Below are 12,519 nucleotides of genomic sequence, written 5' to 3'. Positions count from 1 at the left end.
CCTCCTTTGCCTATATCGTAGGTAGCTGTATAGGCTTGAATGGCCCTTTGCTGCTCCGCCATCCTCTGAAGCATATAGAGGGTTGAGATCCACCTCGTTACCACCTCTTGCTTCAGATGATGGCGGGGCAGGTTCAGGAGTGTTTGCTGGTGCTCCAGTCTTCGGTACGCGGTGGCTGAATGCCGAAAGTGGCCGGCAATTCTTCGGGCCACCGACAGAATCTCTTGCATGCCCCTGTCGTTTTTTAAATAATTCTGCACCACCAAATTCAATGTATGTGCAAAACATGGGACGTGCTGGAATTTGCCCACATGTAATGCATGCACAATATTGGTGGCGTTGTCCGATGTCACAAATCCCCAGGAGAGCCCAATTGGGGTAAGCCATTCTGCGATGATGTTCCTCAGTTTCCGTAAGAGGTAGTCAGCTGTGTGCCTCTTCTGGAAAGCGGTGATACAAAGCATAGCCTGCCTAGGAATGAGTTGGCGTTTGCGAGATGCTGCTACTGGTGCCGCCGCTGCTGTTCTTGCTGCGGTAGGCAATACATCTACCCAGTGGGCTGTCACAGTCATATAGTCCTTAGTCTGCCCTGCTCCACTTGTCCACATGTCTGTGGTTAAGTGGACATTGGGTACAACTGCATTTTTTAGGACACTGGTGACTCTTTTTCTGAGGTCTGTGTACATTCTCGGTATCGCCTGCCTAGGGAAATGGAACCTAGATGGTATTTGGTACCGGGGACACAGTAACTCAAGCAAATCTCTAGTTTCCTGTGAATTAACGGTGGATACCGGAAACACGTTTAACACCGCCCAGGCTGCCAAGGCCTGAGTTATCCGCTTTGCAGCAGGATGACTGCTGTGATATTTCATCTTCCTCGCAAAGGACTGTTGGACAGTCAATTGCTTACTGGAAGTAGTACTAGTGGTCTTCCGATTTCCCCTCTGGGATGACGATCGACTCCCAGCAGCAACAACAGCAGCGCCAGCAGCAGTAGGCGTTACACTCAAGGATGCATCGGAGGAATCCCAGGCATGAAAGGACTCATCAGACTTGACAGTGACATGGCCTACAGGACTATTGGCGTTCCTGTCTAAGGAGGAAATTGACACTGAGGGAGTTGGTGGTGTGGTTTGCAGAAGCTTGGTTACAAGAGGAAGGGATTTAGTGGTCAGTGGACTGCTTCCGCTGTCGCCCAAAGTTTTTGAACTTGTCAATGACTTCTGATAAATGCGCTCCAGGTGACGGATAAGGGAGGATGTTCCTAGGTGGTTAACGTCCTTACCCCTACTTATTACAGCTGGTCAAAGTCAACACACGGCTTGACAAATGTTGTCCGCATTTCTGTTAAAATAATTCCACACCGACGAGGTGATTTTTTTTGTAATTTGACCAGGCATGTCAATGGCCATAGTCGTCCCACGGACAACAGGTGTCTCCCCGGGTGCCTGACAAACAAACCACCTCACCATCAGAATCCTCCTTGTCAATTTCCTCCTCAGCGCTAGCAACACCCATAACCTCATCCTGTTGTACTTCAACAGTGACATCTTCAATTTGACTATCAGGAACTGGACTGCGGGTGCTCCTTCCAGCACTTGCAGGAGGCGTGCAAATGGTGGAAGGCGCCACCTCTTCCCGTCCAGTGTTGGGAAGGTCAGGCATCTCAACCGACACAATTGGACTCTCCTTGGGGATTTGTGATTTAGAAGAACGCACAGTTCTTTGCTGTGCTTTTGCCAGCTTAAGTCTTTTAATTTTTCTAGTAGGAGGATGAGTGCTTCCATCCTCATGTGAAGCTGACCCACTAGTCATGAGGAACATAGGAGAGGGCCTCAGCCGTTCCTTGCCACTCCATGTCGTAAATGGCATATTGGCAAGTTTACGCTTCTCCTCAGACGCTTTTAATTTAGATTTTTGGGTCATTTTACTGAACTTTTGTTTTTTGGATTTTACATGCTCTCTGCTATGACATTGGGCATCGGCCTTGGCAGACGACGTTGATGGCATTTCATCTTCTCGGCCATGACTAGTGGCAGCAGCTTCAGCACGAGGTGGAAGTGGATCTTGATCTTTCCCTATTTTACCCTCCACATTTTTGTTCTCCATTTTTTAATGTGTGGAATTATATGCCAGTAATATATCAAAAGCAATGGCCTACTGTACCGTACTGCTATATATTATATACTGGTGGTCAGCAAAATTATGCACTGGCCTCCTACTACTGCGCACAACAACTAAAATGCACCACAGGTATGGATGGATAGTATACTTGACGACACAGAGGTAGGTAGAGCAGTGGACTACTGTACCGTACTGCTATATATTATATACTGGTGATCAGCAAAATTATACACTGTCCTCCTACTACTGCGCACAACTAAAATGCACCACAGGTATGGATGGATAGTATACTTGACGACACAGAGGTAGGTAGAGCAGTGGATTACTGTACCGGACTGCTATATATTATATACTGGTGGTCAGCAAAATTATGCACTGTCCTCCTACTACTGCGCACAACAACTAAAATGCACCACAGGTATGGATGGATAGTGTACTTGACGACACAGAGGTAGGTAGAGCAGTGGACTACTGTACCGTACTGCTATATATTATATACTGGTGGTCAGCAAAATTATGCACTGTCCTCCTACTACTGCGCACAACATCTAAAATGCACCACAGGTATGGATGGATAGTATACTTGACGACACAGAGGTAGGTAGAGCAGTGGACTACTGTACCGTACTGCTATATATTATATACTGGTGGTCAGCAAAATTATGCACTGTCCTCCTACTACTGCGCACAACAACTAAAATGCACCACAGGTATGGATGGATAGTATACTTGACGACACAGAGGTAGGTAGAGCAGTGAACTACTGTACCGTACTGCTATATATTATATACTCGTGGTCAGCAAAATTATGCACTGTCCTCCTACTACTGCGCACAACAACTAAAATGCACCACAGGTATGGATGGATAGTATACTTGACGACACAGATAGGTAGAGCAGTGGACTACTGTACCGTACTGCTATATATTATATACTGGTGGTCAGCAAAATTATGCACTGTCCTCCTACTACTGCGCACAGCAACTAAAATGCACCACAGGTATGGATGGATAGTATACTTGATGACACAGAGGTAGGTGGAGCAGTGGACTACTGTATCGTACTGCTATAATACTGGTGGTCACTGGTCAGCAAAATTCTGCACTGTCCTCCTACTATATACTGCAATGCAGCACAGATATGGAGCGTTTTTCAGGCAGAGAACGTATAATACTGGTGGTCACTGGTCAGCAAAACTCTGCACTGTCCTCCTACTATATAATACTGGTGGTCCCCAGTCCCCACAATAAAGCACACTGAGCACAGATATTTGCAGCACACTGAGCACAGATATGGAGCGTTTTTCAGGCAGATAACGTAGATATTTTCAGCACACTGAGCACAGATATTTGCAAGCACACTGAGCACAGATATTTGCAGCACACTGAGCACAGATATTTGCTGCACTCTGAACACAACTGAGAGAACGCTGCACACGTCCTCTCCCTATCATCTCCAATGCACGAGTGAAAATGGCGACGACGCGCGACTCCTTATATAGAATACGAATCTCGCGAGAATCCGACAGCGGGGTGATGACGTTCGGGCGCGCTCGGGTTAACCGAGCAAGGCGGTGAGGATTCGAGTCTGCCTCGGACCCGTGTAAAATGGGTGAAGTTCGGGGAGGTTCGGATTCTGAGGAAACCGAACCCGCTCATCTCTAGTTAATACACACATAATAGTGGGAACTGCTAGGATGACAGTTAGGGGGACATGTACTAAGCAGTGATAAAAGTGGAGAAGTGAGCAAGTGGAGAAGTTGCCCATGGCAACCAATCAGCATTGATGTAACATTTATAATTTGCATACCATAAATGTATACAGAGCAGCTGATTGGTTGCCATGGGCAGCTTCTCCACTGGTTCACTTCTCCACATTTATCACTGTTTAGTACATGTCCTCCTTAATAACCTAGCAGTTTCCACCATTGAAGTTTATAGGGGAAGCGTTAATTGATAGTCTAGGCGCTCAGATCCAATTAGCGAGCTGTCACTGTGGAATTCGCCTCTTTTTGTCTGGCAGCTCTCCTAATGATAGCAGTCGCATGTATCTCGGCATTCGCATAAAGGAGCTCTATGTGTAAACAGTTAGATCTCCTCTAGTCTGGCATGGAATGGGTGATTCTACAGGGACCGAAGAGGACATGACACAAGGAGTAGGTAACTATGGACTTTTTTATTACAGCGATCAGGAATTACTGGCAAAGTGCACGCATCAGCACAAGGGGCCTAATTCAGATCTGATCGCTAATGGACAAAACCATGGGGGTCTGAACTGCGCATGCGCGAGGTCCCCCCCAGCGATGGGGAACGCCGGAGAGCAACAGACTTACCAAAGAAAGCGATCGCACCGGCGATCGCAAGAAGATTGACAGGAAGAGGCCGTTTGTGGGTGTCAACTGACTGTTTCCAGCGAGGGCCCGAAGAAACGCAGGCGTGTCCAGCCATTTGAAGGGAGGGTTCCTGACGTCAGCTCCAGGCTGGTTCATCGCAGCGGCTGAGTTAGTCCTGAGCTGTGAAGAGAAAAGTTTGTGCAGCTCTTTGCACATGCATTTGCACCCCTGCACAGCGATTACCCCCTCCCCCTGTAGGCGGCGACTACCTGATTGCAGCAGTGCAAAAAACGCCTGCTTGCGACCAGGTCTGAATTAGGCCCCATGTGCACTGCAGGGGTTGCAGATATAACATGTACAGAAAGAGTTAGATTTGGGTGGGGTGTGCTCAAACTGAAATCTAAATTGCAGTGTAAAAATAAAGCAGCCAGTATTTACCCTGAACAGAAACAATATAACCCACCCAAATCTAACTCTCTCTGCACATGTTATATCTGCACCCCCCTGCAGTGCACATGGTGCCTAATTCAGACCTGGTTGCAAGCAGGTGTTTTTTGCACTGCTGCGATCAGGTAGTTGCCGCCTACAGGGCACATGGTTTGACCCATTAGCTAACAAATCTGCTGCGATCAAATCTGAATTAGGCTCTAGGGACATGGTGATTATGTGTGAGTTTGTGTATTAAAGTTATTATCACGGTGTGCGTGTCCTGTCCTTATTTTAATATTTCTTTTACAGGGGACTATAGGCACCGGCAAGTACCTGTGGTTCTACAAGTACCGGCATGGAGGGGCTTGGGGTGCCGGGGCTAGCCCTGGAATTCAGCCCAAGCCTTGGGTTGCCCAAAGGGGGGGGGGGCTCTTTATTTGGGGGGTCCCTACTTCCCCAGGAATGCCTGGCCTGGGCTGAATAGTTAGGGGGGGTTCAGCCACGGAACACTGTCAAGTGTGTTCCCTGGCTGTGGAATTACATCTCTGCTAGTAGAGCGTGGTGCTGGTTCTAAAAATATGGGAGAACCCTATGTCATTTTCATGGACTTTTTAATTCCCATGAATTATGGTCAACCATGTGGCCATCTGGGTGGCTGGGTGTCATGATTATGGGCTTATTTTTATGTGAAGGCCTGGTGCTGTAGTTCTATCTACCCCTTTATTTATCTGGCCCTGGATCTCTGTGACTGTGACTATTAGAAGCACAGCATACTGTACACCTCTGTGAGCACATTAGTTGCTAATTAGCTGTTTAATCAGTATTGCAGCATTGCTTTATTTTTCCCTTTATTTTCTTATATATTTTACACTTCCACTACAGTGCACTGACCACAGCAGTACTCAGCATCATCGATCTAGGTGTAGAAATCCATAAGGCAAATTACTGTGATATCAAATAATGTATCTGTAAAAATACAAAAAGAAAAAGTTGGCTATTATTTGAACAGAAAAAGAGAAAACGAACCAACATGTTCATGTTATGAATGCAATAATAAAACTCAGCAAATTGGCACTAAAACTCCTGCTCAGGGAACTATATTAACAGCCCAAAACATCTTTTTGCAAATATGTAGGTGTGATATCCCCAGGAGCAGTTTTAGGTGCGGGCAAGTAGACGCTAGAGGTCAAGTGGGAACTCTAGTGCCTGACTGTCTCCCTTAATGGTGTCGGTGGCAGCGGGCGCCCATGCAGCTCATGGCACCTGCTGCAGCCGGGGTGCAGGCGGTGTGCAGCTGGTGGCAGGAGAAGATGCAGAATGCATCTTTTCCCATGCAAACCCTGTGGCAATGAGCATGAACCCCATGGCAATGAGCATGAACCCCATGGCAATGAGCATGGAACCCCTAGCAATGAGCAGCAAACCCCTGGCAATGAGCATGGTACCGAGAGCAGGAAACCTTTGGCAATGAGCATGAGACCCCTGGCAACAAGCATTAGACCCCTGGCAATGAGCAGGTAATTTAATAGGCATTACAGTGTGTGGTATAATATAAAATGGGCATTACGGTGTGTGGCATAACATGTAATGAGCATTATGGTGTGTGGCAGAAAGTGTAATGGGTATTACAGTGTGTGATGTAATATATCATGTGCATTACTGTGTGTGGCATAAGTTGCAATGGGCATTACAGTGTCTGGCATAATGTGTAATGGGCATTATGGTGTGTGGCATAACGTGTAATGGGCATTACGGTGTGTGGCATAATGTGTAAGGGGCGTTATGGTGTGTGGCATAATGTGTAAGGGGGTTACGATGTGTGGCATAATGTGTAATGAGCATTACAGTGTGTGGCATAATGTGTAAGAAGCATAACGGTGTGTGGCATAATGTGTAAGGGGCATTGCAGTGTGTGGCGTAATGCGTAATGGCATTACGGTGTGTGGCATAATGTGTAAGGAACATTATGGTGTGTGATATAATGCATAATGGGCATTACGGTGTGTGGAATAATGTGTACTGGGCATTACGGTGTGTGGCATAATAAGTAAAGGGCATTACCATAAGGAGGAAAAATGACAAATAATGTGTAGGGCATAAATCATTTTTTTCCCTGTGTTTTTATTTTTTCTGTGTTCTATAAGGGGATCTACCTGGTGTAATGTGTATAATGGGTACTACTGTGTGGTGTAATGTGACTGACGGACATTGCTGTGCAATGTAATGTGAATTAGTACTATTCTGTGGCTACGCCCATTCCCCATGAAGCCACTCCCCTATTTTTCGGTGCGCATTAACCCTGTTTTGGCTGGGGGGAAGGGGTCCACCAAAGGAAACTTTTGCCCTGGCCGTCACATGGTCTAGAACCGATCCTGGATATCCCCTAAGGTAGGATTTTGGTTTTGGTTAAACCGGAGAGGTAATGTGGATTATAACTTCTATGTGAAATTGAACGTTTTGTCTTAAATAAAGTTTCTTTTCAAAACAGGATTATCTCTCAAATGAACAGAATCATTAGATACTTCTAAATTACTTCTCACATTACAAATGTCTTAGAAATAAACTCTCACAATAACATATATTACACAATGTACAACAGATATATTTATTTAGAAGGAATTCTGGAACTGGACCTGCAAAAGCAATTTGTGTTAATATTCACAGTTTATGGTAATACAAACATTTAGTCATTCAGGGTTACATTTCACTTTCAATAGATTATACTGTACATTCATCTGAACTTTACATTTGCAACAATATGCTGTAACTAAATTATACACTTATTCAAGATGCCACAACATCAACAAAGTAACTCTTTCTGGAGCATTTATCAGTCTTCAATATTCCTATTACCTTATATTCTATTACCTTTTATTACATTATCCTAACAATCCTTGTTTTGAAATGTAAGTACATCACTAAAGTCCCCTTTTTAGGAGAGTGTACATTCTTTGTCTAGGTAACCTTACATTGGTGCACATATCTCAAGTTTATGCTTCTCTGGTGTATATATAAGGGAAAAAGACAGTTATAACGTAAGGATCCTACAGCTTAATGCCTTGCTGTAATAGACACTTGAATGGTGCAAGCCTAGTCCTGATAGCAAAATATTTTTGTGATGTTTATGTAGACAGAGATGGTGATCACTGAATCCTTTCCTAATTCCATGTGAAGGCAGTCACTGCACGCAGAATCTCAGTCTATATATATGTTTAGCTAAACTCTAGAACTAATAACAACTTCAATATCCCAGTGGGTTAAACAACATATGAGAGATACAGTACTTCCACTTTTAAGTCATATTACTACATAAAGTTAGTCTCTCCTCTAATGCAGCTGAAACAGAAATACAGAACTATAGCTCAGGATAGTTAATGCTCCATGCACTGACTAGCTATTGCTCCTGACAATTTACATATGCTTAGTGCTTTTCGGTTAAAACGATGACTGAGCACTTCATTGATGTGTTTTAACAGTTTGGCAGTTCAATTACCTCAGGGAACATTTAGCTGTGAGTCAAAAAAGTCACTATATCTCACAAGGGAGCTGTATATAATATAAATATTGTCAGCATTCTTAAACTAATACCCTTTCACACCGCAAAAATAACCCGGTATATTGTTGGGTCAATGCAGGTCAATGTGTGGTGTGAAAGGGATAAATCCTGAATTCCCGGGTCACCTGACCCGGTATTTCAACCCAGGAATAAATGATGGTTATTCCCGGGTTAGTACCAGGTCAGGTGCAGTATGAACGGGTTGCTGGGTCGGTGTGACCTGGGACCCGTTCGCAGTATAGGGACAAGCAGCGCTTGGAGATGATCTTATATGTCACATGTCACAGCTGACGTCACCAACCTGGCAATTTGCCGGGTTGGTGCCGCCAGTCTGAAAGGGGTCTCAGCCGGGTCACACCCGGGATGGACCTGTGTACAAGTCTCGGGTGTAACCCGGTTTTGAGATGTGAAAGCGGTATAATCCTTGTTAGGTTATACTTTAGTATAATTATCAGTGTGTTACAGCTCTCCCCCAGAGAGGAGTGGTAAACCAGTTACTTCTTGGCTTCTACAGCATGTGCCTGAGAAAATAGCTGAATGGTGTGCTGCTATAAACTGTATACTGACAGACCTGTTCCTCATCAGCTGAACTCTGTGGCCAGCACCACCAGAATTTAACACAGTGCACACTCAGTACACTCCTCAGCTGTCACTCTTCAGGAAAGGAGCAACTTCAGGGGCGGACTCCAGAGCTATCTTGCAGGCACAGTAATGGAAGTCAGTCTCCTGCAGCAGGATGATGGCTTCATTGCATTCAATTGAACAGCCGATATACTGTATATCATGGGCACATTGGCATATGTGTACCCCCAATATGTCTATAAACTATGTCAATCACAGACATCTCACCATGGCCCTGCAGCACAGCCGATGGATGATACATCTGCAGATATATTGATGCATCGTGCTGTGTGGATGTGCGGTTTTCAGACTGACTGTACACTTCCTGCATAGGGCCGATGGTGACTGACAGCACAACTTGGCGTGTACCTGTATATATTCACCCAGTTTTAATGTCAGGCGCAACACATCGGGCCGATGATTGGTAAGTGTGTATGCAGGTTGGTGGACTGGCCAGACAGCCGATCCATCTGGCTAGTGTGTACCCTAATTAAGTCACCACTAGTGCAGCTCTGCCCTCTCAGACAGTTTCCTCAGGAATCTCCCAACGGTCAGCATGGGGCTCCTATTTATTTATACACGGCAGTCACATGACCTTCAGTTTCCTGCCAACCACTTGCACTGCTGTAACTGTCAGCTGCCCCAATCCGCACACAGGCACTCATTCCGAGTTGTTCGCTCGCTATCTGCTTTTAGCAGCCGTGCAAACGCTAAGCCGCCGCCCTCTGGGAATGTATCTTAGCTTAACAGAAGTGCAAACGAAAGAATCGCACAGCAGCACCAAAATATTTTTGAGCTGTTTCTGAGTAGCTGCAGATCTACTCCTAGCTTGCTATCACTTCAGACTATTTAGTTCCTGTTTTAACGTCACAAACACGCCCTGCGTTCGGCCAGCCACGCCTGCATTTTCCCTGGCACGCCTGCATTTGTATCTGACACGCCTGCGTTTTTCAGCACACTCCCTGAAAACGGTCAGTTACCTCCCAGAAACACCCACTTCCTGTCAATCACTCTGCGGCCAGCAGTGCGACTGAAAAGCATCGCTAGACCTTGTGTGAAACTACTTCGGCTGTTGTGAAAGTATGTCGCTCGTGCGCATTGCGCCGCATACGCAGAAGTGCCGCTTTTTTACCTAATCGCTGCGAACGAAAACAGCTAGCGAACAACCCGGAATGACCCCCACAGTGCAGACAGAACTCCCCCTGTTCTATCAGAGATAGGAGAGTCCATACCACAAGCCCACAATCCTGTATCGGAGCCTTTGTACTATGGACTTGTGGCAGGTACAGATAACTACGTTATGGTGGAATGTATTCCTGTTGGGGTGACACACATACCCATTCAAATGAACCCCCACTATATCAACATAGGTTTAATACATACATAGATAGATAGATAGATAGATAGATAGATAGATAGATAGATAGACACACACACAGACATGTTCATAGTGCATCAGGCTATGGGGTTCATTTATCAATAAGTGGTAAAACTTGTGAATCATAAAATTTGAGTATGATAAATGGTGTTCCAGCCAATTAGCTCCTAACTGTCATGTGTTCAGCTCCTTTCATGTGATTGAAAAATGACAATTGGGAGCTGATTTGCTGAAGCGCCATTTAACATACGCAATGAGGGCCTCATTCAGACCCAATCGCACGCTGCATTTTTTCGCAGCCATGCGATCGGGTCTGTACCGCGCATGCGTGTGACCTGCAATGCGCGTCCCTGTCTGGCGACGGGGGATGCCGGAGAGTGACAGCTACTACAACAGAAGCAATCGCAGGGGGCGATCGCAAGAAGATTGACAGGCAGAAGGCGTTCCTGGGCGGCAACTCACCATTTTCTGGGAGTGTCGGAAGAAACGCAGGCGTGTCCGGCTGTTTCCGGCTGTTTCCGGGGAGGGTTCCTGACATCAGCTTCTTCAAGGATCATCGCAGCAGCTGAGTAAGTCCTGGGCTGTGCAGAGACTGCACAAACTTTTGTATGTGCAGCTCACTGCACAGCCGAACGCAGCCCTGCAAAACCCTAACCCCCTCCCCTGTAGGCGGCGATTACCTGGTTGCAGCAGTGCAAAAAATAGCCTGCGTGCGACCAGGTCTGAATCAGGCCCTGAGTTTTATCTTTCACAATTAGTTTTATCACTTGTTAATAAATGGGCCCCTAAGTCCTCTACCTAATTACAAGCAGGCTTCCCCCTTTTTATGAGAGGACTCTTAAGTACAAATAAATGAATTGTACAATGTTTATATGTAAATAAACTATACTATAGATAATAAGAATTTACTTACCGATAATTCTATTTCTCGGAGTCCGTAGTGGATGCTGGGGTTCCTGAAAGGACCATGGGGAATAGCGGCTCCGCAGGAGACAGGGCACAAAAAAGTAAAGCTTTACTAGGTCAGGTGGTGTGCACTGGCTCCTCCCCCTATGACCCTCCTCCAGACTCCAGTTAGGTACTGTGCCCGGACGAGCATACACAATAAGGGAGGCATTTTGAATCCCGGGTAAGACTCATACCAGCCACACCAATCACACCGTACAACTTGTGATCTAAACCCAGTTAACAGTATGACAACAGAAAGGGCCTCTTAAAGATGGCTCCTTAACAATAACCCGAATTAGTTAACAATAACTATGTACAAGTATTGCAGATAATCCGCACTTGGGATGGGCGCCCAGCATCCACTACGGACTCCGAGAAATAGAATTATCGGTAAGTAAATTCTTATTTTCTCTATCGTCCTAAGTGGATGCTGGGGTTCCTGAAAGGACCATGGGGATTATACCAAAGCTCCCAAACGGGCGGGAGAGTGCGGATGACTCTGCAGCACCGAATGAGAGAACTCCAGGTCCTCCTTTGCCAGGGTATCAAATTTGTAAAATTTTACAAACGTGTTCTCCCCCGACCACGTAGCTGCTCGGCAGAGTTGTAATGCCGAGACCCCTCGGGCAGCCGCCCAAGATGAGCCCACCTTCCTTGTGGAGTGGGCTTTTACAGTTTTAGGCTGTGGCAGGCCTGCCACAGAATGTGCAAGTTGAATTGTGTTACAAATCCAACGAGCAATCGACTGCTTAGAAGCAGGTGCGCCCAACTTGTTGGGTGCATACAATATAAACAGCGAGTCAGATTTTCTGACTCCAGCCGTCCTTGCAATGTATATTTTTAAGGCTCTGACAACGTCCAACAACTTGGAGTCCTCCAAGTCGCTAGTGGCCGCAGGCACCACAATAGGTTGGTTCAGATGAAATGCTGATACCACTTTAGGGAGAAAATGCGGACGAGTCCGCAGTTCTGCCCTATCCGAATGGAAGATTAGATAAGGACTTTTATAAGATAAAGCCGCCAATTCAGATACTCTCCTGGCAGAGGCCAGGGCTAGTAACATAGTCACTTTCAATGTGAGATATTTCAAATCCACCTTTTTCAATGGTTCAAACCAATGGGATTTGAGGA

At 45.8% G+C, this 12,519-nt stretch overlaps 1 long non-coding RNA gene across 1 annotated transcript in view; it reads right to left on the bottom strand.

Annotated features, from left to right (window-relative positions):
- Window positions 1–5,741: 5,741 nt before the first annotated feature.
- The window catches only part of LOC135057935 (uncharacterized), a 79,541-nt gene continuing 72,763 nt past the window's right edge, over window positions 5,742–12,519 (bottom strand). The window contains exon 3 of the long non-coding RNA XR_010244473.1: window positions 5,742–5,851. This is a non-coding gene — a long non-coding RNA (uncharacterized LOC135057935). The remainder of the gene's footprint in view (window positions 5,852–12,519) is intronic.

The sequence above is a fragment of the Pseudophryne corroboree genome, chromosome 3, assembly GCF_028390025.1.
Source record: "Pseudophryne corroboree isolate aPseCor3 chromosome 3, aPseCor3.hap2, whole genome shotgun sequence".
Classification (NCBI taxonomy): Eukaryota; Metazoa; Chordata; class Amphibia; order Anura; family Myobatrachidae; genus Pseudophryne; species Pseudophryne corroboree.
This window is presented reverse-complemented; position numbering and strand designations above follow the sequence as displayed.